Consider the following 27,601-nt stretch of genomic DNA (forward strand, 5'->3'; position numbering starts at 1 on the left):
CAGAATTTCATCTCGCCTCTTGTTTTGATTTGTTTTTCCTCCAGACCTCTGTAGGTGAGAATCATAGGAGAAAGGGACTCTCCTTTAAACTGGTGATACTCTTGACAGGATCAACTTCAAAACTGCTCACTGTACTACAGACAACTAAAACAAAACACAACCAAGTTCAACTTACATGCTTAATCAATTTCTGAGTAATCCACAACTCCCATTCTGGAAACATATTTTGAAAGAGCCAACTGCAATGCAAGCAGCATGATGTGATCTTAACTGATCTTAAAAGAGACAGGGAGACCCAAAGAACCTAGAAGTTTTTAATAGGAGCGTGACACTATCTTGAGCAGATCCAACTGTTTCTCCTGAAACAAGAAAATATTTTGAATGTGTATATTTATCTGGACAAATGTTTAATCAAAAAGAAAATGACAAATTTATCTTCAAGATTAGGGCATGTTATGTGAGACAAGTGTCTGCCACTTAAACATTGAAGCATCCATTATTGGGTAAGATATTTTATAATCAACATACAGATAAAACACTTATAAGTACAGTTGTCCCACTGTTCACTCTATCTAGAAAACAAGAAGGCAGAAAAAAGAGTTGTATTCATCTCTGTTTCAAGTAAAGGAGAAAAATAGACTTGGTATATTTCAAATAAGTTTAATCTATTTGGACCCCAAATTGAGTACTCAAGCCTTTTTTTTTTGTTAATCTTTCTTTTTGTTCCATATTAAGATGACATTTGTTAAAATTTTCTGTTTGAAAAAATAAAATAAAATAGGGTCATGCTAGGTAGCCCAGGCTGGCCATCAACTCACAATTCTTCTGGTGTGGCTTCCTGGATATGGGAATTATAAGCCTGCACCACCATGTATCTCTCCTTGTTTAAAAAATTTTAAAAGAAAATAGCAAAAAGGGAAGACCATAAAAAGAGAAAAGCTTGTAAAATATTTTAAATTTTAGATAACTGGCTTCATTTCATAGTATAAAGTCTATACTGCTGTTGGTCAAGACAGTAACACGCTGATGGTCTCAGCCCTGAAACTTTACAAGCTCTAAAATGCACCTAGCAAAACATGCTGGCAAATAGAAATTTGGCAAGATGATATTTAAACATGCTTTTCAAATCAAAATGAAGTAGCTATGTGATACTAGGAATAGACCCCAGGGCTTTGCACATGTTAGAGCTGTCACTTTAATAACAGGATGGTACGAGGAGCATGTTGATGCAACTGAGTTTTTCTTCATTCGTATGAGGCCAGCATGCTTATTTGTGGCGTGAAGAGAGAAGAAAGGATGGGCGAGTGGAACGGTTGCTAGGGATCTGTGAACATGGAGAGAGTTCTGCAGGCTCCTACCAACTATTCAGCACACTCACCCACTGATCCTAATCTGGGAAGACTGGCTAGACATTTCTACTTTGGCCCCTAAAACTAGAGAAAAGGTCATTGAAAATGGTTGACAAAAATCAATCTGGAAATACATGTGAATATTAACAGCCCAGGCAAGCAAGATTTAAAATGAGAAGATACATAATACCATGGAAACAAAAATATAAAATAGGACATTTATTTTCTAGTAGCATGGCTTCTTATACATTCTCTAAGTTTTAAAATGTATTATAGACACAAGAAAACCCACATTTTTCTTTATCTTTTTTTTATTTTGTTTTAAAGCCCTAAATAAATTGAGAAAATAATTCTCTAAACACTTTCCAGTAGGTTAAATTACTGTCAGCTTTTAGCCTACCTTCTAATGCAGGAAGAACTGAAGGAGTTTTAGTGGGTCCTCTTCATAGGCAGATGGAAAGAGAACATGAAGTAACCATAGCAACAACTATTCATTCTAGAAAAGGTAATGTCATAGGGCCTGAGGATTTTTTTTAAACATAAAACTAAATATCAAACTCTCTAAAGCATACAAATGTACACACACACACTCTCACTCACACATACATACACACTGAATGTACTGTCTAAGGAAATACTCCAAATATACTTCAGTTTATTAAGTATATATAACATTATTCAGTTGTATTACTAATTAACACCTTAAAAGAATAATACTTCATAAACTTAATTAATAATTAAATATGAAATAAGTTTAGTTCTCTCTAGATATATGTTTATACACTGTGTGTGTGTGTGTGTGTGTGTGTGTGTGTGTGTGTGTGTGTCACCACTGAGTCCAGAAGGGGGCATCAGATTTTTCTAGGCCTGAAATTACAGACAGTTGTGAACTGCTTTCTGGGTGCTGGGAATTAAACCTGGGTCCTCTGGAAAAGCACCCAGTGCAGAGTCACCTTTCTAGCCATGGTATTATAGTCTTGACTATTATATAATAGGTATTGTTCTTAGAAAAAGCCCAGGTATACTTCAACTCAGAAATGGTGTCAGTAGCATTATATATACCGTGTTGAATAACACCTGATTATAGTCATAGTGTGAATGGTATTCTCACACTAGAAAAGAAAACTGATCTCTTAGCTGTTTCCTTTGGTATCCTCCCCCACACACTACTTAATCATAGTTAAAGTAAAAGCTTAATTCTTAATTTTTTGCTTTGTTGTGTCTAAGCACTCATTCCTTTCCTGAACCCAGGAAGAGTTTGCTAGGCAACAGCAACAGCAATACCATAATTATTGAGCACTTATTGCATGCTAAGAGCTGTGAAGGAAGTTGAAACTTGTGTTGGTATGAGTGGGGCCCCATCTATGCCTTAGTCTGTAAGATGTTTTAAGATTAAGTAGAGGGCTGGAGAGATGGCTCAGAGGGTAAGAGCACTGGTTGCTCTTCCAGAGGTCCCGAGTTCAATTCCCAGCAACCACATGGTGGCTCACAACCATCTGTAATGAGACCTGGTGCCTTCCTTGCCAGCAGTGCATTGTATGCTTAACAAATAAATAAATCTTTAAAAAAAAAAAGAAAAAAAGATTAAGTAGATACTCCAGTTCTTAGTCTGCATGTCTCCTCAATTGGGAACCTCATCCAAACCCTGGCTGTTCCTATGTTACACTCAGAACCTGAGTGGATGGTAACTTTGGTGACTAGAAGCTCTTAGACACAGGTAGTTTGGAATAGGGAGGATGGCTTCCAAATGTCCTGTGGTTGTAATTTTTGGGTTTTTGTCGTATAGAGCTGTCAAGTTTGACCTGTGGCCTCAACCAATCCTGGATCAAAATTGTTAGACCTTGGTTCCACCAAGTTCTGTTTGAAGAGCACCATTTTGTACAATGGCAGTCACAACATAACCCAAGTTTCCCCTGTGACTTTGTTCTTTAGATTTTTAATAGATCAAAGATGTGGAAGGAGGAAGGAAAAGCGAGGGAGAGGGAGGGGGATTTAGGGGAGGTGTAGGGATTGTTGTCGTGTCAAGACGCATCGCCTATTTGAGGCCACTAGCCCTATTAGAAGGGAAAAGTGCACGGAAAAGGGCGAGAAACCTGCACTTGGCTGGGCATTGTTTGGGGGATTTGAGCTGGGGCTGGGGCAGCAGCAGCCACAGCCATACAGTACAGTTTCCATAGCAACGCAACCTGCTGCTGCCGCCGCCAAAGTTGAAGGCGCTTGAAAGGGTTTGAAGAGACCAGAATCACAACCTTATTTTTGGTTGAACAACGGGGAGAAAATGAGGCAGGGAAAAAAGGAAAGGAGAAAGGGGAGGTGTAAGGGAGGAGGGGAGGAGAGGAGAAAAGGAAGAAGGGAGGGAGCGGGAAGAAAGGGAGGGAGAGAGAGAATGAATTTAAATGAATGGGAGGGAGGAGAGAATCTGAGAGGGAGGGCAGGCAAAGGCTGAGGGAAACCCCACCCAGGCCTATGAATGCTGGCATTGTCCTTTTATGAATCTGATTTACCATATCATAACCCCCAGGAAGAAGAAAACATCAATATCCTGAAGTAATGGAGATGTTTCTATGGAAAACCTAGGAATTTTAGTCTATAACAGATTTGGTGTTTAGAAAAAAAAATCAAAGAGATCAAAGGCAGAACTCCCTGGAGTTATAGATGAGTCTCTGCATTAAAGATGGGCGACGCGTAGACCACAAAGTACTTCCCCCCCTTTTCCATTTAGATTTCTGTTTTCATTTCAAGAGAGGGGCTAACTTCCTCATATCTGAACTAGATTGTCATTTTGAACAATGTCATGAAGGGATAAAGAGAGATGGAGAAACCAGTAGCTTGGCTTTTTCTGCTCCATTGATTTTTCCAACCATCTTCTTCAGCATTCCCGATGGAGGTATCATCCTAGCCCTCCCGGGAAGTCACAATCCTAACTCAAGCCTTAGGGGCACTTAGGAAAAAATAACATCTGCAGAAACCAGAGAAGAAACAAAGTACTATACTGGCTCTTGGCTTCAGAAGATTAGGCTTGAGACAACATCAGAAGCTCCTTGTAGTAGTTCCAAGGTAGGGGAAGGTGGCAGCTTCTTTGGAAGGACCTACATGCTTAGAATGAGGCCATACTGGAAATTTGGGGCAGCCCCCTCGGCCAAGTAACCTTTGAAGATGTAAGTTCAAGCAACTTTTCCAATATGGTCCCAGTGGTAGGAAGGAAATCTAGTTAAATCAGTAGTGTCTGCCAGACAAACCTTAATTTAATATAAGAAACAAGGAAAATTATTTTTTTCTAGGAATTCTGGGAAAAGGGACTAATCTATTTCCACTTCTACGGTTGTTTTATTATTAATTATGATTGATTTGGTTTCTGGTGCTGTGTTTGAACTTGGGGCCTTGAGCACGAGCTGGCCTGTCTCTTTATCTCCAGTTCCCAAAGTACTTTAACTATTTCAAAACGTTTTATTCATCTTCGGAGCTGTAATGGCCAAGGGATTTTAATTGCTTTTAAGTAAAATCGAACCGTCAAGGACCTAGACAGTCACGCATCAGTAAACTTGGTTGAAGGGGGCAGTCTCAATTAGGTTGGGCTGTCTCCGCCTGTGCGAGCAAACTCACAATCCGCCAGCACCCAGAGCATTCATTCTCCTTGCTTTCCCAGGGAGTGCTGATCTGAGAAGGATTGCTTGCAGCACCGGGCACCTTGTGAGCCTATTGTAGGGATGCTTCCCAAACTTGCTTGTATTAGGAAATTAAAACAGAAAGTTTGCAAAACACGGTCTTTCCTCCACTGGCAGAGATTGTTTCGGGACTTGTGTGTGGGGAGCCAGCACTCCCGAGGCCAGGAGCCTTATTTGCTTTGGTGCTCTCCGTCGGTCCCCCAAAGTCTGTAAATAATGTGTATTTGGAAAGTCAAAGAATTTGTTCGCACCATTCTCGCCTCCGCAGCCTCCACACGAACCAACTGGAGAAATACTGTTTCTCAGGGCCAATCAGCATCTTTATCGACCTGCGTCGGCCCGAGGGTCGATGTTTATTAAGAAAAAGTGTGACGGCTAAGGTCTCTTTGTACTGGCTGCAGCTGTTTGGCAGTCCATTGTCCGGCCAGAGATGACACAGAGAGTCCACCGCACAGGGGCTGTAGACTGTGTACAAATGCATACACACGAGTGATGCACTCATAGCCGTCTCCAAGCCCCCATCCCCCCCCTAAATTCCTCCTTCTGTCTACTTTTTGTCAACGGAGTCCCTCCCTCCCCCAGATACCGCTCCTTAAGCAGGAAGTGCAGATGCAAAAGACATCCAGAATCCGGCAGAGGGTGAGGGGCCAAAAAGAAAACCCAAACCATCTCCATAAAAAGGAGGGCTGGAAGAGCAGCGCTATTTGAATTTCTGAATTCAGCCATTTTTCTTCCAGGTCACTATTACGAATATGGAGGTTCTGAAGGCAGACAGGAGGGGGTGGGAATGGGACAGTGGCTATCTTAATTTTTGTCAGGCTGGAGTTCTCTCAAAAACCAACCCAGTACCTTCAGCCTTATCATCTAGCTGGGCATAATGGATGGGATGGCAGTATGCTTGTTTGTTGCTAGGCATTTTCAAAGTGAGATATGGAGAAAGTGGATGGCAGGTAGCTTTCAGATACATCCTCACACAATCAAGTTCTTCCAACTCTGGCTTTGATTCCAGTGAGATTCTTGAGACACCCTTTTGGGAGATATTGCCAAGTTGCCTTCTCTATTTATTTCCTCATTTAGCTCAGCAGAGTATTCCCGGTCCTCCGACAGCCAAACTTAACCACTTAAAATCATGGTTGTGCCCACACTGGACTGTATCCAATAGTACCTGATCAATGTCCCTGTTTTTCCTTGTTTTGGAAAAAAAAAATCACTAGGTGTTTTCTTAGCATGGGTCATGCATCTCTTCGTTATCTATTTCATGAAAAAAAATCTTTTGATCATTTTTTTCTGCTAGACATTAGGGATTAAAAGCATCTATTTTACTCAGATGGCTTTTTCTGCTTCATTTAGTGAGCTCATAGTAAGATGGAGATAATAATTTTACCCCAAATTGAAACACCATCAGAAGGTTGCTATTGGAGAAATAAAAGGATCCTGCAAGAGTCAGAGCCTTTGACTTAGATTCAAGGACAACAAGGACCACGACCCTTGCAACTTCTCCATCCTTGCTCAAGAAGCTAGAGTGCTTTTAGGTTTTATTTATTTCTTATTTTTGGTAACGAAGAGAAAAGTACAAAGGCTAAAGCTTTGAACAGTAAAAGGTGATTTTTTTTTTGTCATACAAGTGAGGAAGAAAGCTTTAAGATTTCCAACTCATCCAAGACAAATTGTCAAAATTTCAAGGCAATTAACAGGAAGGACGGTGAGCGTTTGTTCATCCCCACATTGATTCTGATTGCCTTCCTGCCTGTGTGCAATTGACGGGAGAGAACTGGGAGGGGGGTGAGGGATGTCAGGAGCCAACTACTGACCAGGAAGTCAAATTTTCTGTTTCAAGAAAGAAAAAGAAAACTGTAGGAATAAAAAATAAACTCTCAAATAAAACCAGGATCCTCAGGTTTTAAACACCAGGGAACAGGCTTGGCAGGCATGTTTATCTTGTTAGCCAGGGGGAGCCTCATGGCAATTATTGGGGGAGGGGCAGATTATGAGGCCCTTCTCCCCACAGCCCCTTCTAGCACGTTTATTGCCGAGTTTTTAAATTCGTTGTATTACTTTGATGAGACATATTTCTCCTCTGGTGATCATTTAAATTCTTCATATGGTGGGTGCTGGGTGCTCTCCTGGCAGAGAATGGGGTCTGGAAACTGAACAGACATCCAGTCTCAACTTTTTTCCTCTGGGTTGGAAGGCAGCCTACACCGCTAGCGGCTCTCCCCTGAGTTGGAAAGACTGTGGGGAAATATTGGGTAACTTTGTCACATCCTCAACAAATAAGCAGGGTAATTAAAATGACGCAGATGCTGGTGTTGAACTTTGCGGTTTCTATGATCATTAAAGGCAGTGACTTAAAAAAAAACTTAATTAAGTCTAATGATGGACCTTTTCTTCTCCTGAATAGGTGGTGAGCTAAACCAATTAGACACATTCATCAAATCCTTCACACCAAGTTTCTATAGACATTAGGATATGCTCTTAATGCAGTGCAAAAACTTGCAAATTACCGTCCAGCAAGCCATGTGGGGGAGGTGCCTATACTCTTTAAAGAAAACATTCCTCCACCTCCCCGAAGATCAGCTGTGGGGGGCAACTTTCTAGGGGGTAAGGGCTGTCTGTAGGAGAGCTGTCCAATGCCGGGAGGCTGTGTAGGTCCACCATTGGATTTTCTTAGTGTGGAACCATTTTTCACTTAGCCTAGCCTTTTCCCTAAAATGCTATTCAAAAATAAGGATTGTTTTTTTGGGGGTGCAGCATCCTCTAAATCCCTTTTGTCAAGTCAAGGCTTCAAGGTTTGGGCATGTTAGCAAGCCCAACTTCTTATGACACAGAATAGTACTAGGGATGACTGGAATTTAGAAGACAATGGAAATCCAACAGGAAAACAATATTTGATTTTATCAATAGCTTTTCAGAGTCTCCAAAGGACAGAAATGTTTTCAAGGGATGCAAATCTGCCCCCCCCACCACCCCCATGTGTGTGTGTGTGTGTTTGTGTGTTTGTGTGTGTGCTGTGCCTTGTGGAGGTCAGAGGTCAGAGGAGGTTAAAGGGAAAGTTGGGTAAGCAGTGCTCCTCCTGGCATCTCCCCCTCTCCCACACAGCAGGTCCTCCATAGCCTCATCCCACCTTGTCAGGCAGCTGCAATATTTCAATGTGAAATGATCTACTTCGGCGGATTTAGGACTACCTTCTGTTAGAGATCAGACTCAGCTTTCCCCTGGAGCTGCAGAAGTTGGGCTTCTGAGCTTTTCTGTGGCATGGTTGCTTGGTCTTCCACTAAGATAGGAGTTCCATCTGTTGGCTCAGGGCTGGTGTGGTTTCTGTTGTTTGAATAAGAACTTTGTATCCTCAGAAGCTAAGCATTAGTGAGATTTTGAAGAAGAAATACACACAGGGTCCCTCAAGTCATCAGTCAGACTTCTTGGCAAGTGAAAAGACACAGAGTTTTGCTTTCAACAGACTCTTACATATAAGAAGAGTCACCTAACATAGGTTGTGAAGTGTAATATCATATGTATATATGCACACATTATAAATAAATTTATATCACCTAACGTGTATCAGCTAATACATATCACTAATATACAATATACAATGGTGTACTTTCATCTACTATAGGAGGATATGCAATGGCCTATGTGTCTTTATTAGGTGTCATATGTTATATATAAGAATTTCTGTGCATATATGCAATACATATTACCTTAGATATGCATTATCTGCTAGGTAATATATAATAAATGGTACACTAGTGTGTTTTGTATACTATATATGTTTATATACTTAGATTTGGGACATTCTTCACTGCCCAATGCTGTAAACATTCCCTTGGGCAATGAAGAATGAAATCTTCTGAGTTCTGTTTTTAAGTGGCTGGAACATAAACAGGCACTTTCATTTTGGTAGCACATTTTTGTGGTGTGTCCCTGGGCCTACTGCACAGTTTCTCCTCTCTGCATATAAATAAAAGCCATTGCACTCTTTACTATCTGAATATATAGATAAGTCATAAAAACAGGAAAACAAGATCCTAATGCTGACCATAGTGCCTAGTGTGTGCCTTTTCTTCAATCTTAATTTCTTCTATTTTTTTGATTAGCTTCAGTGACAGGAAAGGGAGCTTTCCCCTGCTTGGAGACTCTTTTAGAGACAAATTCCAAGTTTATGGGTGTCTAACACCCAAAATAAGGAGAGCTGAGCAGAGAGTGCAGCTAAGACCCAGTTGGTGGCAGAGGTAAAAATGACAGTTTGAGAAGGGAAAATAAATGGCAGTGAGAGACAGTGCCTGAGCTCTTAGGCATGGGATCGAAACCCAAGGTGGATTCTTTTCTTGTTCCTGTCCCTGGCTCCATCCCATCCCCCAACCTCGCCCCTGTCAGACAACGGTCTTTGAGCCCCAAGGGGGAAGGAAGTTGGAAAGCAAACTTTTTTTGAATTATTTCTGCAGACCGCAAGTTCTGCTGTAATAATCATTTTTAATACATCCTGGAGTTCCTCGCCAAGGGATTCTCTAATGTAAATAATCACCTCCCCGCTCAAAGTCACGTCTTTAAAGGGAACACCGTTGACCTAATTACTCCTGAATTATGCAAAGATCTCCGCGGAGGATGAAACTTTGGACAAATAATTGTGGTATTGTGCGCAGCAGCCGACCGCTCTCCTTGCCTTTTTATCGCAGAGCCCTCTGAAGGCTGCGGAGCCCTCAGACACCTGAAAACTGCCGCCGTTGGGGGCAGAGTCAGAGACTCCTGCCCAATTAACCTACTTTTCTACCCGGTGATAAGATTTTTTTTTTTTAAAAAAGAGTTGGGTAAGGAAAAAGAGGGACACGCAGAGATTTTTTTTTTCCTTCCCTTCCCGGGATTCCAAGATGACTTTCTTTGCCAAATTTTGTAGCTGTGATTCCTTGAAAGTCTGCACATCAGACAAGAACTCAAGATATCCAGGGAATTGTTTGGCAAAGTCTCTTGGGATGCCAGTGACCCTTAGGAAGTTCTTGAAGTGACACAATATCCTGGAATCCCATCTCCGTTTCAATAATGATTTCTTTCATCATTTTCATTAAACAGGTTCTCAAAATTTGAAAATAAAAGACATGAAGATCCTCATGTTTCCTAGATGTAGAATTAGATAAAATTAATAACTGAGAATGTGGTGAAATATATTTCAGATGAAATTTCCTAAGCAGCAAAAATCAAGAACTTAGTCACGGCAAGTCCTCTTTAGAGTGCTTGTTGAGGTAAATTCAGATTGCCCAATGGTGATAGTTCGTATTGTTCTGCTCGAAGGGAGATTTTTTTTTTCATTCCAAACTAACAGATTCATTTCCTCTTACTTGAATTTGACTAGGGCCGATATTGTATTTTCAGAATCAGCACTCATGTTTTCGCATCACATTCTCTGGACATAATTATTATAAAAACGCAAGAATTCATATGACATTTCTACAAAAATGAACAACATATCCTTGTCTCATGAAGTCTCTAAAATATTTTCTTGTATTGACAAAACTCATAATATATTAATTGTATGAAAGTAATTTTGGAAAAAGTTGCATGGTGTTTGAAATTTACAGAAGTTGAAGGCTGGATAAATTTAGCAAGATAGAAATCAAAATTCCTTGGAGACTTTTAGAAATATCAGCTTTAAAAAACATAGGGTGCAACGTATGTATGGGGGCTTTAGGGAGCTGGGGAGGGCCTTGGGGAGAAGAAACAACCAAAGCAAAGTATGTGAACGTAAAGTATGTGTGAAATGTCATAATGATAAACACTTCTTTATATGCTAATTAAAAAACAAATTAAATAAAAAGCAAATATTAAAATACAGATTGACTCGGCAGTCAATTAGTTGATCCCCTCCAGCTTTAAAAACTCCACAGGATACTAGCTAAAGGTGGACACAAATGTTTCTCCAGAGGATCGATGTACTTTTATTTATAAGACTCATAGCAACCAGTGTTTGGAAAGCAGCGGTAGAAATGGGGTTGAAGGGCTGGCAGGGGACAAGCCTCAAAAGTGAGCTCGAGAGGCAAGTAGTGAATTGTTATATATATACACACACACATATATATGTATATATATTAGACTTATTTATTTTATTGTATACATATGAGTGTTTTGCCTGCATGTATGCATATGTACCATGTGTAAGCTTATTTTAAATGCGTGTATGTGTACCAAGTGCATGTCTTTCCAAATACTAGTTGCCCTGAACTCCATAAATAAGTGTACATCAACCTTCTGGAGAAACATGAATTGGGAAGTCAGAAGAGGGCAGTGGACCCCTTGGAACTGGACTTAGAGATAATTGTGAGCCACAGGGTGGGTGCTGGAAACAGAACCTCTGTAAGGGTAACACATTCTTTACCCACTGAGTCATTTCTCCAGTCCCGTGTGTTCTTTCTTTAGGAAACATGCTCATCAGCATACAAAGATGTCAATGAAAGCAATTAATCCAAAATGTCTTAAGTAATGAGTTCTAAGTTCCACAACTAAGTGTACTCTGTAGTTGTCCTAGCTACGTACGCTCAAACCATGCCTTATGCTCAAACAATGCTTTGTGCATATACACATACACACAGACAAAAGAACTACATCTTCAATGATATGCAATCAATGAAACAATATGTAAATAGACTAGAGGCTAGGGAAAGTCAAACTAGATCTACTATGTTGAACTAGAGATGAGAGCCATGTAGAAGTATCAGCTGAGACTGTGACTTTAGAAAGTGTTAATTTGCTGGGCGGTGCTGGCACATGCCTTTAATCTCAGCATTTGGGAAGCAGAGGCAGGTGGATCCCTGTGAGTTTGAGTCCAGCCTCTTCTACACAGTGAGTTGTAGGATAGCCAGAGCTACTTAGTGAGACCCAGTCTCGAAAAATCTAAAACAAAAACAGCAAAAAAAGGAAAGTGTTAATTTATAATTTCACTAGGTTGATAACACAGACAGCTTTACGTGCCCCTGACAAGGACTTATAGAATCAGCAAGATGACTTCAAGGCCCTAAAATATGTGCGTTAGTAGGATTAGAATCAAAAATAATTTAATAAACATGTAGACTTTTATTAGGTCTGAAGGCAGTTGCTTATCATAAGTCTATACATAAAATATTTGCATCAATTGCTCATCAGTCTTCCCCAAACTCTTGTGTATATATTTTCATGTTTAATTCAAATGCCTTCTAAGTTTTAAAGGAATCTTTGATCTGAAAATTTCTATAAGCCTGAAAGCTTTTAGCTCCTATATTTTAGCCATCACATTGCAATTAGGATGTATTTGTATTTTCTCCTGTTGCCATCAGTTATCCTTAAAATTATCTTTTAGTTTTAGACTAATTAATTTGCAATTGTTTTTAAAATGCATTTTGACATGTTTTTCAGGCTAAAATTATTTTTATTCTGGTGTTCGTTGTTGTATTCGGTTTCCTCAAACACGATACATTTCTATAGCCCCTGTGGTGTTGTACAAGTCTGCTGCATGGATAATCTTACCTCTTCCTCCTAGTTATTATTGTATGTCTTATCAGGTGAAGTAATATTTGATTATTAGTGATTACAAATGAGAAAGATTTCTCTCTACTTTAAAAAACATTTAGATTGTAGTGACTCACTAAGGCTTTTTCTTTAGGCTCAGTTGTCTTTACCGTCTGGTGATTTCAAGTCATAGTACAGCCATTGGAATGGAACATTAGGGAAAATAAACTTTGCTAATTATTCATGGGTTTTTGCTTATGTTTTGTTAGATTATAAAGAGTGCACATAATTGTTTAATTAGTGGGCTGAGAAAATTCTTTGGGCAGGCTTCGTGTTTTGGTATGCTGTGGATGAAGTTCGGAGCGAGTTAATTATAATTTCTTTCCCAAAGGAAAAAATTTCTCTATTGTAATCTGTTATTTTAAATATCAACAAATTACATACTAGAAATATGAGTGAATGACCTTAATAAAATAAGGTAGAGAGTTATCTTACATTATAAAGCATAAATATGAATAAATTAAAGCAATCATTCAAAAGACCAAAGTATTTTTATGGTATTAATTTTATGTGTGCATTTAAGACAAGATCAGCCAAAGTCGGGATATGGTCATAGGACATGTGTATTTAAATAAAACCCTCCATACATACAGATATTAAGAGATTGAAACACATATCATGGTTTTCATTTGTACAAGAGTAAACATCGCTAACTACAACAAGATAATCTTTAGAAATATGTTATTTACAGAAAGTAATATATTTTCTAACATGTAGAGTTCATGCAGTATATCAACTCTCTATTCGCAGTTTGAATTCCAAGTTTTTGGTATCTTCCAACTTTGTTCTACTTTTTTGTGGAGTTGTGTGTTGCTCCTTACTCCACCTCTGAGCTGCACCTCCTACTCCTTCACTCTTATTAGCTGAACTTTTCTGAAAGAACTTGACTGAAATATTTATGGAGTGACATGTTACCATGGGTGATAGTTATTTAAAACGGGATACATTTTATATGGAAGCTCCTAAGGAATATTTTTTTAATGTGTGAATTCTTTGGTATAGGTGGGCAATATTTATTCCAAATTACCCCTTTCTTTATAGCACAACTCTTAACAATTTTCTTACTCTGATAAGTCTAGTTAATCTCTTAAATATCATACGTTTTGTATAGAATTGTGAAATAAAAGCAGAAACTTCAAAGAGCAGTTTATTTATATTGGATACAGCAATATCTGTCTCACACTGGGAGCATTATATTTTGGACGTGGTGCTGACACTCGAGAACATGTGCCAAGCTGCTCTGGAATGCTCTATTGCAAGCCAAGCCCAACCAGACTTCCTGTAGTAGAAAGCTTTTCATCAGATGCCTATTTGCTCCTTTGGAGGAAGAGTTCACCACCATCCCAGTAGGGACAAACCTGAACTCCAAACATCTTCTTCGTAGCCTTGAAAGAACACTCAATCTCTCTGGGTCCAACAGGACAAATATTTTCTCAAATTTCTATAATGCCAAGAGGTTAAAAAAAAAACACCGAGTTTATGTGTAAATTTGTTCTGGTAAGTTCTAGTTATTCTACATATACAAAATTAAAGCAATGCTACTTATAGCCACAGAAAAGACTATATACATTCTTTTAAAAAATTTTAAATTCCATTATTTAGTTTTGCGTGGATGGGAACACATACGTCATGGTGCCTGCAGATGTCAGAAGACAATTTAATGGAGTGGGTTCTCTCTTTCCACAATGTGGATCCTGGGGATTGAACTCAGTTCGTCAAACTTGACAGAATAGAGCTTTAACTACTGAGTCACTGGTAAAGTTCCTTTTTTTTAAAATTTGTTTCTTCTTCTTTTTAGTTTTCCCCAGAGAGAATTTCTCTGTGTGTAGCCCTTGCTGTCCTGGAATTAGCTCTGTAGACCAGGTTGGGCTTACACTCACAGAGATCCAACAGTCTCTGCCTCCAGAGTGCTGGGATTAGGAGGACTACACTGTCCAACAAAGTCCACTTTTAAAATTCATTTATATATATAAATTTAGCATTGCCTGAAAAAATTAGTGAGATTTTAAAATATTACATTTATTAGCAGGTTTTGGTGGTGGACACCTTTAATTCTAGCCCTCAGAAAGCAGAAGAAGGTGGATGTCATGCAGCAACTATTTTGACTTGCCAAGCCATCTTGTTGGTTCTCAATTTGTGGGGTTTTTGAAGGGACTGTCCACATTTTGGGATGTACGGGAGGAAATGTAAGAATTAAAGGCATCTGCACTTAGGAGGCTTAGGCAGCGAGATCCTGTGTTCAAGGCTAGCTTAAGCCACTCAGAGCTGCACCATTTCAAAAACCAAACAGCACCCATCACAAGTCAGCTAGCTAAACAAACAAAACAACAAACAAAAACCCCTGACTATAAACAAGGATGTGGAAATAAGTTAACATTGAAATGGCTTTGGAAGTAGTGGAGTACTTTGGAAGAAGCAGAGTAGTGGAGACATGTCTTTGGTGAAGAGCTAAACGCTACTCTCATCGGACGATGGGCTTAACAGTTAAAGAAATGGAAGTTCATGGACCTAAGTTGACCCTTAGTTACTATGGCTGGTCTAGGATCAGTTTTAGGTTTTTGTCTCCATCCAGTATTTATCAGTGGGGGCTAGGCTCACAATGTTGACAGTAAACTCCTTGTAAGGGAAAGCTGCCTACCCCAGCATTGTTGAATTTGCCTTCAAATAAAAGACTTTGACTTGAGGCAATAAGAGTGAAGCCCTTGCTGTGGATTGTGCTTCATAAGAGGACAAAAACAAATTGTTCACCAGAAATCTACTTTCTCTTGGAAATGCCGGGAAATGGTGCAATGGGGATGAGCAATAAGGCAAGGCAGCACTTCAGCAAAGAGTTTTCTTTGAGAGGAAAAATGTATGGGGCCCTTTATAATGTAGATTTGAGATTTGAGGGTTAAATAAGTATCATGACATAGAAGCCTACTTGAATGGAGCCATCCCATGAATTAAGTACTGGGGTCATCCGATGGCTCTGTGGGTAAAAAGAAAAGGACTGGCTGTATCAGCCTGATGACCTGAGTTAGATCTAGATACCTCATGGTAAGAGAGAACAAACTCCCACTGGTTGTCATTTGAGTTCCACAGATCAAGTTTGCTTGTGTGCATAAACACAAGCACACACACACACACACACACACACACACACACGGAGAGAGGGGGGGCTAGCACTGTATAATAATATTTAAAAATTTAAAAACAAAACAGTTTATAAACAAAAGTAGGGCATAAAGTTGGGTGAGCAGTAGAGAGAAGCAGAGCTGGGGAGAGTTAGGAGAGGGGGATGAATGTGACCCAAACTTGTATGAAGCTCACAGAGAACTAAAAACAGAATTGTATGTCAATTGCAAAAAGGAAATTTATATTGATCAATATTGCTTTGAAGAACAGCTGTTTCAGTAGATTTAAGATCTTTGATTTCATTTTCCTTTTTGATACTGCATGCCAGGAAATAATATGTGGATAATATCTATGTCAAGAAATGAAAAATGTGCTTTAACCTAATATTTTTTAAGGTTAAATAAAAAGAACAAACGACAGCAAAAAATAAGCCAAACACCAGTTTGTGCCTCTGTGTGTGTGTGTGCGCGCATGTGCATGCATGTGTGCATTTTGCAGTATAGTAGTAGTAACTAGTGAGCAGAATTGTGAGTGGAGTCATAAATCAGCACTGAGCACTTTGTCAGATGTGATCTACGTAGTAAACTTAAAATACATACTTTAATTTAATTGTTTTCCTTTTATGTCATTTGGGGAGTAAAATGTTCTTTATTGACCAAAAATACAATATTGATAGACTTGTACCATACTTAACTCATTTTTGTTACAAATGATCAAATTTACAAAATTTTTTATGGCTTTAAATATTTAAATTCCTCCTTAAACTTTTATTTTTCCTTTTGAAACAGGGTCTTGCAATGCAGCCCAGGTTGGCCTTGAACTTCTGCCTTTTATCTTCCTGCAGTAAGCTTCTGAGAGCTAGGATTAAAGGCATGTGCATTTATTCCTGGTTTTCTATTAGCATGTTTTAAATTGAAAAAGTAATTCCCACAAATTAGGTTAGTCTCCTGGGGAAATTTTGTGAGCAAATAATATTTGATCAATTTGTGGATACATAAAAAGCTTTTTAGAAAAAGTGCTCATTTAAAAATAATTTATTACTCAAATGTTTATTCTTATTTTAAATTTTGTGTATATGTGTATGTCGTCTGCATATGAATATGTGCACATGAATACAGTGCCTATGGAAGCCAGAGGTGTAGGGTCTTCTGGGAGCTGGAGTTATAGCTGCTGTGAGCTGCCCCACGTGGGTCTAGTAGACTAGGGGAATCTTGAAAAGCATCAAGTGTTCTCAAGCAACTAGATATTTCTTCAGCTCCCTCAACCCCAGCTCTAAATACGGAAGGATTTGTAATAGCTTTAGGAAAATGATTCCTTAACTGAGATGAATAGTCAGAAGGATTTTTAATCATCTGATGACAGCCTCATGTCATCTAAATTTGTTGTTACCTTCTTGCCAGCATTTCATAGCTTCCCTGTTAGTGGGGAGATGGTTCTGACTTTAGTAATGACTATCAGTGATGATATTTATATGACACCTCTTTCCAGGGCTTATCTAATCTTTGAAGGATTCCGGATTTCACTTGTCTTGCTTTGGTGATCCTCGGCTGTCAGTTCCTGTTATATACTTTTTTTTTTTTTTTTTGGTGGGGAGACAGTGATACTCTACTAAGTCTAATGATTTTCTTTTAAACTGATGCTGGAGATTAAAGCCAGAATCTTTTTTTAAAAAATATTTATTTTATTTATTTATTATGTATACAATATTCTGTCTGTGTGTATGCCTGCAGGCAGGAAGAGGGCACCAGACCTCTTTACAGATGGTTGTGAGCCACCATGTGGTTGCTGGGAATTGAACTCAGGACCTTTGGAAGAGCAGGCAATGCTCTTAACCACTGAGCCATCTCTCCAGCCCCCTAAAGCCAGAATCTTGTGAATGGTAAAAGTATATTCTGCTAGTGAAAAAAACCCAGCCTTGCAAATACCTAATTGATCGTATGACAATGACATGCTCTAAATGTTGTTTAAATGTCCTCTTAAGCTCACTGTTTTGTTACTGAAAAAATATATCTCTAACTACTGTTGGCATACATTAATAGGAATATCCCTCCTTTTGCTGAATAATACAGAATTAAGTGGAAGTCATACAGTCATGAAAGATATTAATTGTTCAAATTGTTCAGAGGAGCATTTTGGGTTTTTCTGTGTAAAAAAATAATCAACCCGATTTTGATTTCGGTACAGCAGGAGGGAGCAGGAAAGATTTTTGCATTCTTCTATACAAGCAATGGCCCATTCTGAAGGATGCTAAAATTTATACAATGCTTTGGAAACAATGGTTACAAATTATAGTATATTGTATGATAGGTACTAAAATCTCTGAAACAGCAGAGGTCTTTCTCTATCCAAAAAAAGTTGAATTAATATTTGATTATATCACAAATGAAAAAACATTACTTATCCATGTATATAAACAGCAATACAAGGCCAGGCTTGGTGTCACATACTTCTAATCCCAGCACTTAGGAGGCAGAGGCAGGTGGATCTCTGTGAGTGTAGGAACAAGTTTGATCTGCACAGGGAGTACCAGGACAGACAGGACTCTGTAAAGAGACTCTGTTCCATAAAACAAAACAAAATAAAACAATCGAGAAATCAAAGCAAAAAACAGGTTAAATTTTCGTTTGAGTTTTGAACTAGGCTTTCCCCCTCTCTATCTCAAGAGCGGGTCCTTGAAAGTAGAATGTCTTGTAGTTTGAACAACGCTTTACCATTCAGCTTCAAATATGTCCCTTGCTCCTCACCTGGCATATATTTTATCTTGGACCTATTTGTCTTCTCTAGTCTCTACATCGACAGTTTTTGTTTTCTCCTTCTATATCTTCTCAGACTGCATTTGATGACACGAATTTCTCTCTTAGCTTTCATATCTAGTTTTCTAGTCAGATTGAGCCCTTTTAAAACACAGAATTTGTCAAATTGAACAGTCCCCAAATCTACCCAGAGGTCCCCACTGCCCTCTAGCATCTTCATGTTCCCACTGTCCTTTGTACTACATCATGATTTGTAGTTTTTAGAACAATAAGACAACCACACTCTAGCCTCTGAGACTTACAATCAAGTATTGGTCTTATACTTTGTCCCTTTCAGCTAAACGTCTAACTTAGTTTTAAGCCTTTAAGTTCAAGTTCTTGTCTTTTATTCCTTTGTTTCCTTCTACCTGGAAAATCGCAACAGTCTTCTGTAACCATTCAAATTCTACCTTAGCATTAAAGTAGCCTATCTAATGAGTTACCATCCATTCCATATTAAGTAGGGTGGGGCAGCCTATATAGAAAAAGTACATTTAACCCTTACAAGTACCTTTTTCCAGAGTCATGTTCATTATTTCAAAAGAAATGGAGATCAATGAATTAAATAAACATCCTTCGCGACATTTGGTATAGTGATTTTACAGCTTCACATTCAGAAACATTTATTTTGAGCATGTAAAAGGAGGTGCTAAAAATAATCATACCAAGATAACCTATATGTAGAGGGACTTGCTCAGAGAAACCAGGGCACAATCACTCTATGAGTAAATAACTCAATCAGAGTTCCACTCTAGATTGGTCTGGTACCATGTTTATCATGATCTAGACAACAAGTTTATCAGTAGCCACAAGAGAAGATTTAGTATTGTAAGCAAACCAGAATAGAAAGGAGAGAAACTTGTTCTCTTCTGGAAGTATTAATCCATTCCATCTCCCGTTATCATATTAAATAAACAATAAGTTTTCCTATTGTTTGAACCATTTTGTTAAGGATGAATGTACTTTGATATAAACAAGGATAGTACGTTATGTGAGCAAGGACAATAAGCTGTGACATTTGCTAGGATAAAGGGAATACAGAACCTTGACAAATCATTTGAAACTATTTACTCAACATTGTATGTTGCATGGAAAGAGGCAACCGGTGATAAATTTCTGGATCAAGTAACATTTAAATAGAAACTCAAGGACTGGGGGTGGAATTCAGCACTCCTATATTGCTGCATTTGTGAGCTGGTGCATTTTCCATCTTAAGAACTTACAAAGTGGGCTGGAGAGATGGCTCAGCGGTTAAGAGCATTGCCTGCTATTCCAGAGGTCCTGAGTTCAATTCCCAGCAACCACATGGTGGCTCACAACCATCTGTAATGAGGTCTGGTGCCCTCTTCTGGCCTGTAGGCATATATACAGAATATTGTATACATAATAAATAAATAAATATTTTTTAAAAAAAGAACTTACAAAGTTTGCAATATGTCAGGCAACTTCTTTTAGCCTGGGTTTCCAAGGCTATGACAGATTCAGTGATTTCACTTTTAGAAGTTTGCATCTATTTGATTCATTTTTTTCCTATATCCAGTAGTTTGTCTCAGTTTTATTCTATGTTTGCTGCAAAGTTTTATATTTTGTTTCTACTCTTTATTTGTGAAATCTCTGGCTTCTCTGTGTGGTTGGGACTGGGACTGGATCAGTCTCAAACTCTTTGACAGTCACAGAGCTGAACTCCAGCCCTCCTTCGGATGATTTCTTGTTGGGAGGGAATGAAAAAAGAAGTAGCACGCCTGCATTGGTGAACAACTGGTTAAAAAATAAAATGAAACATAATGACCAACGCTGGGCTATAAGAACAATGGCAAGTGTAGGCAGATCACCTGTTTCCTGTGAATCATTCCTCAGAAAGTTTAACCACTCTTGCCTTCAAGCCTTCAGTGCCTCAGGATGAAGCAATCCTGTGAGCATATTCACCCTCACCAAGAATTTTACATCTCCCAGATTTATGAGATGGTAAGTCCAAGGATTTCACACATTCACAAACAACAAATTTGACTGAATTCAGCACAGGTTTTAGCAAAATCTTCTGTTTGATTTGACAACTGATATACTTGTGAAGGATTTTTTTCCCTAGTATATTTGCTAGGTTTTGCTACATCAAGCATGGTCTTCTTTGTTCTCAGGGCTTTTTCTCCGGGTGTATTTTCTTCTGCTTTCTATGACTTTTCTGGGTCAAGAGGGAATGCCACGGTTTTGTTCTAGGAAGATGGTGGTTTGCTGATCCACTTTAGTTCTTTGATTTTTCCTAATATGATCCTTCGACCTAGGTGACTTGGAACATGCCTCTTAACTTCTTTGTGCTCCAGCTTTCCGATAAGTTGCAAACCCAGAAAGAGGAAGCATTAGAGATTATGTGGTATGTTTTCTGGGCAACAAGCTGTCAGGTCTTTGGAAATTATGGAGTGAACATGTCCATCAACACCATTTACTTTACTTCCTAAGCATTTCTGAACCTTTTCATTCAAAAGGAGAGGGTTCAGCAGAGGCCCTTTGCTTCCCATTATTTGATAAAGTTGTTCACTTTATAACAGATTGAATAACATCTTTAAAGGAAAGCTAAGTATGGAATAATTAGCTAAAGTGTGTGTGTGTGTGTGTGTGTGTGTGTGTATTGGGAAAATTGTGCTTTGTGCTGATAGTGTGGGTTTATTAGGGCGAGGACTGTAAGCTGATGGAGTGCCCAGGGCCCTCCCTGTCTGCACTGATATGTTGCTGTGTCCTTCTGCTTCTCAGTTCTCAGACTTTAAGAATAAGTGCCTATAGCTTGTAACCATTGTAGAGAGAAATGATTACTATCCATAAGTATGTAAAAGGCATATGTGTCTGAGTTTTTCCTATAAATAAAATATATAAACATACCTACCTTAGGAGGTTTTTGTGATGGTGAGATGAGACTGTTTTGAGTTTATTTAAAAAGAGCATGGCAGCAAGCACTCACAATTAGCTTCTATTGGTAATAATAATCACTATCATCATTATCACTGCAATTTTGAGGTTTTTAAGGAAACGATTTTGGAAGCAAATTGGGCAACTGTAAATTCTTGCTCTTTTGGAAGCAAATTGGAAGGAATTCTTGCTCCTACTCATTCCACGTGTGACTCTTTGGTTAAGTTCCTCAATCTACAAGTCTTTTTTTTTTTTTTAAATCACATGCAAAGTGGGAAGAATAACACTTCAGAGGGAAAGCTGTAAACATAAAGTGCGTAGATACAGGTCCTAGCTGCCCCTGACTCGGGACTTTACCTCTCCCACTCTAGTCCTAGCTCACGTGGACGTGTATTCGATCTCGTCTGCATGCCACTCTCACGCTCCGGACACTTTGTCCTTGAGCTTCAGCTTCTCCTTTCCCGACCAGGCTTTCTTCTTCTTCCCTACTCTCATGAATTCCTTCTGTAAAAGGTTTTTAGATCTTCTGTGTGGGAATATTTTGTCTGCACATATGTTCTTGTGCCTGGTGACTGAGGAGGTCAGAAGAAGGCCTCAAATCTCCTAGAAACAGAGTTATAGGTGGTTGTGTGGATCATGTGGGTTCTGGGAACTGAATCCAGATGTTCTGCTCTTAGTAGCAGAGTCATCTCTCTAGCCTCTAACTGAAGGAAATTTTGAACTAAATTTCTTTCTCAACTTTGCCACAGAACTTCTTGATAGTGACTATTTATTTTACATGCATTGCTTCCTTGTTTACTACCTGATATGCTCATCTCTTAAAAAATATAGGCTGTGTATCTTCTTTTCTACTGCACTTTAGGTTTAGATTAGCATCCACCAGATAGTAGGCAATGAGCAATAGTTTCCAAATGAGAGGGTACAATGGAAGAGAATCTAAAGTGACTTGCAGGTGAGGGTTACTTCTGCTATTTGCAGTCAGTCTAGGCTAGGACAACTCTAAATGTAGTATTATGTAGGCGGCTGTTTAAAATTGAGTGCAATGTTGTTTACAACTGTTTATCTGAAGCAGAATACTTTGGGAATAAAAGAGGATGCTGCAATTATTTATGCCAGGATAGCAGTCAAACTCTGGGACAATGCAAGGTAAACAATATGTCTGAATCCTCTGCTTTAGAAGCACAGAGGAGAAATGAAACCAAAAATGTGGATTCCTGGGCTTTGTGCCAGACCCACAGCATCAGGATTTTTGTTAAAGGGACCCCAGCATCTGCAAGGGAGCACAGGGGTGATCCTGTAACATGCCAAACATGCCAGAGTTTGAGAACTATGGGACTGAAGATTAGAGCATTCTCCTTTGGGGGTGCTTTGTCCCCAACTTGGGAGGTTTCCCTAAAGCTGTTAAAGACTTATTAACACTGATGTGTGGGAGCCAAGCATTCATTAGCACTTGCATAGGAACCTCTGCCTGTTCTTGAGAATTAATTTCTTGGCAAACAGTAAGAGTCTTCATGAAGCATTTCTGCGGAATGAAGACAGATTTGGGGTTATGTACTGCAGGTTGTAAGGAGTGAATGAAACAGCAATGATGAAAAGTAAGCCTGGAGATGATCGTTAGTGCAAACGGATGCACATGGGCGAGACAAAAAGATAAATTGCAAGAGTATAAATAAAGAATTATATTTGAAGCTAATAATATGATCCTCTCCTTCTTTCTTTCAAAAAGCACCCTTAATTCCACGTATTCCTTTTAAGGCCTGACTGACACCTGTAAAGCTTGAACCGTTTTGCCAAGTGAGTCTCTGCATTGGCAACATGATAAATGGTTCTGATTACAGGCGATGCTGGCACAGTAAATGAAGCTTTTACCACTCTGAACTTTTCCCCCTCTTAATCCCATCTATAGAATTCTCTTCCTTGCCTATTTCCCTTTTTCTGTAGTGAGAGTGAACTACTCACTCGTCTGCTTTATGTTCTCCACACACCATCACTACGCTAGTTTGCTGTTCCAGTTTCTTACCAACATATCCGTTCATTCTTCTTTCTCCAAAACCCTGATGCAGAAAGAAAATTTATCAATATACATCATCTGAATTTAAAGCCCCTACAGGTTAGCATATGGGCTTGGCTTTTTCACAACCTCAGTATCAATTCTGCATTTAAACAGCGATGTCTGTTAAATAATTTATTAGTGCTTTACACAAAACATTGAACAGTAGAGATGGTATTTCGTTTAATTTATGCACTTATTTATTTCTTTTGTTGCTTGAAATGGAACCCAGGGCCTCACTCATGCCACTTTTATTTAGAGATATGTGTAGAGACACACATATTATCTACACAGCTCAGCTTACTATCAATTTACATGAAATAAGAAAGCATTTACTTAGACGATGACCTTGTGAAACATTCAGTTGAAATAATATGAAGACTGAAAAATCCATCAAATTGGCACACTAAAAGAAAGTGCGGACACAACTCCTCTTCACTGATTACTTTCTGTTTCCTAACCATGGGATTGGGTGCTCATACCAAAAAGCTGAATTTTAGAGAATGGGGTAAGAACGGATAGCTGTAACTGCTCCCAATAATGGGATGCTGTTTGTGGAGTGCTTGTACAACAGTTTTTCATTATTACTCATATATCAGTTTTGTCATCAAATGTTAGGTGGGCCATTGAAAAGGTTGCAGTGGAAATCGAATATACACAGCTTTAAACCTTTTCTTCTTTGCTATTGTTGGCACAGATCCAGTGGGCCAAGTGTACTGAGCACCGATTAGCAAGTTCTTTCCCAGTTTTTTCAATAAATGCAGTTTTGAGCACCATCGGAGTAACCTCTGTGTATGCACAGCACCTAACAATGCTCATTCGAAACAGATTCCCGTGTTCCTAAGCTTGCCAAGAAAGATTATTCTCTGAAATCTCTAGGGTCACTAAAGCATCCTAATTATTTCTAATATTAGCTGAGTATTCAAACTATTACAGGGTACAGCTTCTCAGGGTCCTTTCACTTAAATAAGCAGGTCTTGACAATCCATTATATTGTTGCATTTATCAAAAAAAAAAAAGAAATTTTAGCCAAAAATCAACTACTATTTCTCAGTGAACTATTACTCTCCTCATAGTGGGCACACGTGCTGAGAATCAATATTTTCCATCTAGTAATACCTGCGGTCCTGAGAGACAAGCTATTGTCAAGATACTGGTCGCATTCAAGAGAAGTTCTTTTTTTGTAGCACGACTGTGTCCTTTCCTTGGCACCTCACATTCTAGATAACTGACTGCCCTCAGGGGTTTTACTTTTTGGAGCTATGCACTGGGTGTATCATTATTCAAAAAATACACACTTGCAATTACTGTGCGGCAGACACACAACTTTCATCTTTTTGATAGCAACTGCAGAAAAAAAAATAAATGTTTTGAAACATTAGACTGAGCATTTTCTGTTTTCTTTTGATAATAGTTGTGGTTATAATTGTAAACATTTCTTTGTAGAGGCTTTTGTCTTGAAGGAAGTAAAGCTAGAGGTGAAATTTGAGTATAATATTAAACTGTATGTCTGAAATTTTTCATTTGTGGTTTAAGTCACCATAAACTCTTCAACAAGAACAGAGTGTTGAATTTTAGGTTTGTCCTAGTTTTAAGTTAGATAAGGCACCTTACATGTAATGAATATTTCAGTGCTTCATACTTTCCCAGATATTAAGGATGCTATTTTCATATTTAGCGAGCAGGCAAAAGAAACATGCATTGCTCCCATGGATGCCTTGACAGTTTTGCTCTTCTAAAGATATTATAGATGAGAGTGCTTGTGATTCTGAAATCATTGCTCATTTTATGTTTTGACTCAGGAGGAAAAATGGAAACTAAAAGGTGCTTTAACAAATACCACATCTGACTACTTCTTCCGTTAGAAAAGGAGCCTAACAAAACAGAATAATGAATTGATTGCGAGTTTAAAGACTTCCTAAGAATTCAAAATTCTTCTTAGGGTTATGGTGCTGCACAGGGTATGTGCTCAGCATGCGTGAGTCTCTAGGTTCAAGCTTCAATAGCAAAGCAACAATGACAAACAACAACTCATGCATCCCAGAATTCCCAAATCAAAGGAACTGAAAATTCTCAAATTTGTAGCATGTGCTTTTTAAATGTTAAGTGGCATAAATCTTGGCCCATTTGTCTTTAAAAAATACATGTGTTTCAGATCATTCTTTTAGTACTTAGGACATATATTTTAAATGTAAGTGATTTTTTTAGAACATATACTGTATATGTAAGTAATTTCTATGTTTATATTGATTTTTTCCTGGATAATCAAAAAGTAAATTCAGAGCAATATATCCAATCATTCAAACTTTCCTAAAAATAGATCAGAAACAACTCAGAAAACAATACAGTGATTATTCTGTGTAGCTGTGTAGAATACCAAAAACCATAATAATCTCAGAAAATAATATCAACACATTAGATACTTAAGAGATTAGAAAAATGCAGCACAAAATAACACTAATAGAAAAATATTTAGGATATACTGATGAAAAATTTACACAAAGAACTTTGACTGTATCGTCGACTACAGGAAAAACAATATTATAAAGGTTGCTTTTGGCCTTTTATTGGGAAAAATATTACGGACAACTAAAATATTGAAGGCATAGCTTACTGAAAAAAATTAAAATTTATCTATGAAAATTGGAAAAATTAGTTCAGGACTATAAGCATCTAGTGAAAACTTTAATGAGGACTCCTTGGGGGGTGGTCCACAAATGTGGTGAACTTGGACAACATGAAACTCATAACTGTGTTCATGCCTATCTTCATGTCTATGCTTTTTCTAAAAATAAGGATTTGTATGCAAGTAATAGTTTATTGTATATTATAGAATAATCAGATAAAATTGGAATGGATTTTCAAATTACCTAGTTCCTGTTCAGCGGGCATGCTGAATAGCTCCATTGGTACAGCTGAGTTACCTTTTATTTAGAGGCTTTACTGAACATTTCCACATACACATTTTTACCAGCAAGAAAAGCTGACATCCTTCCTGTGTATGTTAGAACCTTAGGAAAATTATAAAACATAGAACAGAGTGAAAGACTTTCACAAGATGAGAGAGACACGCAGGTACTGCTTCTCTATCGGGCCCAACAGCCATCACTCAAAATGAAAATTTATGAGAGACAACTTTTTACTCTGACACAGGTGAGCAGGGAGGGAAGCTGTCAGGCGAATATTGAATCGCATCAGGAAGAGAGAGAGAGATCCTTAGAGTGCAGAAAATAAGAAGGCTTTGACAAAGAGAAATCTGAAGAAAGGAAGACAGGGCAGACATGTGGGAAGGGAAATGCTCAAAGGAGTTTCAGCTCAAGACAACAACCTCACCACGACGTTTTATCTGTTTCTTATTTAATTGGGGTAGCCAGAACCTCCCTGTAATTCTTTATAACACACGCCATGTATCCAATAATCATTGGAGAATGAACGGAAAGAGTGTAGTTTTTGATGAAGGCAGCGAAGCATCAAGGGTCTTGGCATTGTTTGAGTTCGTTCACCTCTCCCTGTACCTCTGGGAGAAGTTAGCAAAGTGGATGATGTCATCACTGCCAGCATACCTGTCCGGTGATCAGTGTTCTGGTAGGTTCAGCTGCATTGAGCTACTTGAATATGACAAACTCCTTATTAAGGTTCTTAAACTTGTAATTAAAAAAGGATTGTCTAGAGAATGCTCTAATAGCTCTGTGGAAAACTCCTAAGTACATTAACTAAATATGAAATCAAATATCACAATTAATTATGACTGTACCAGGGCGACCCTTTCTCTGACCACATTACCAGTTTTCCAGTGGGGAACTAGCAACTGTTTTCTAATGATAGCTAAGCTGTTGCTTTCTGTTCGCTCTCTCAATCAACTGTCCCATATCCTGTCAGTTCGTGTGTCCTTCATTTGTTCTCTGGTGGGTTCTGGGGCTGAGTTTTATAGACCTCTTCCTTTACAGTAAAGTTCATGTTTGAGGCTTCGTGGCTCTCAGTGTAAATTTATAATATTTGTTTTCTCTTTGTCTCTTTCTTGGATAGGATTTTTCCCTATAAGAAAATGTGTCTCAGTTGGGCAGAGGTGGCACATGCCTTTATTCCGAGCTCTTAAGAGGCAGAGGCAGGCAGATCTCTGTGAGTTCAAGGGCAGCCTGGTCTACAGAGCAAGTTCCAGGAAAGGCTCCAAACCTACACAGAGAAACCCTGTCTCTAAAA

This window comes from Microtus ochrogaster, unplaced genomic scaffold, assembly GCF_000317375.1.
Source record: "Microtus ochrogaster isolate Prairie Vole_2 unplaced genomic scaffold, MicOch1.0 UNK12, whole genome shotgun sequence".
NCBI classification, from domain to species: Eukaryota; Metazoa; Chordata; class Mammalia; order Rodentia; family Cricetidae; genus Microtus; species Microtus ochrogaster.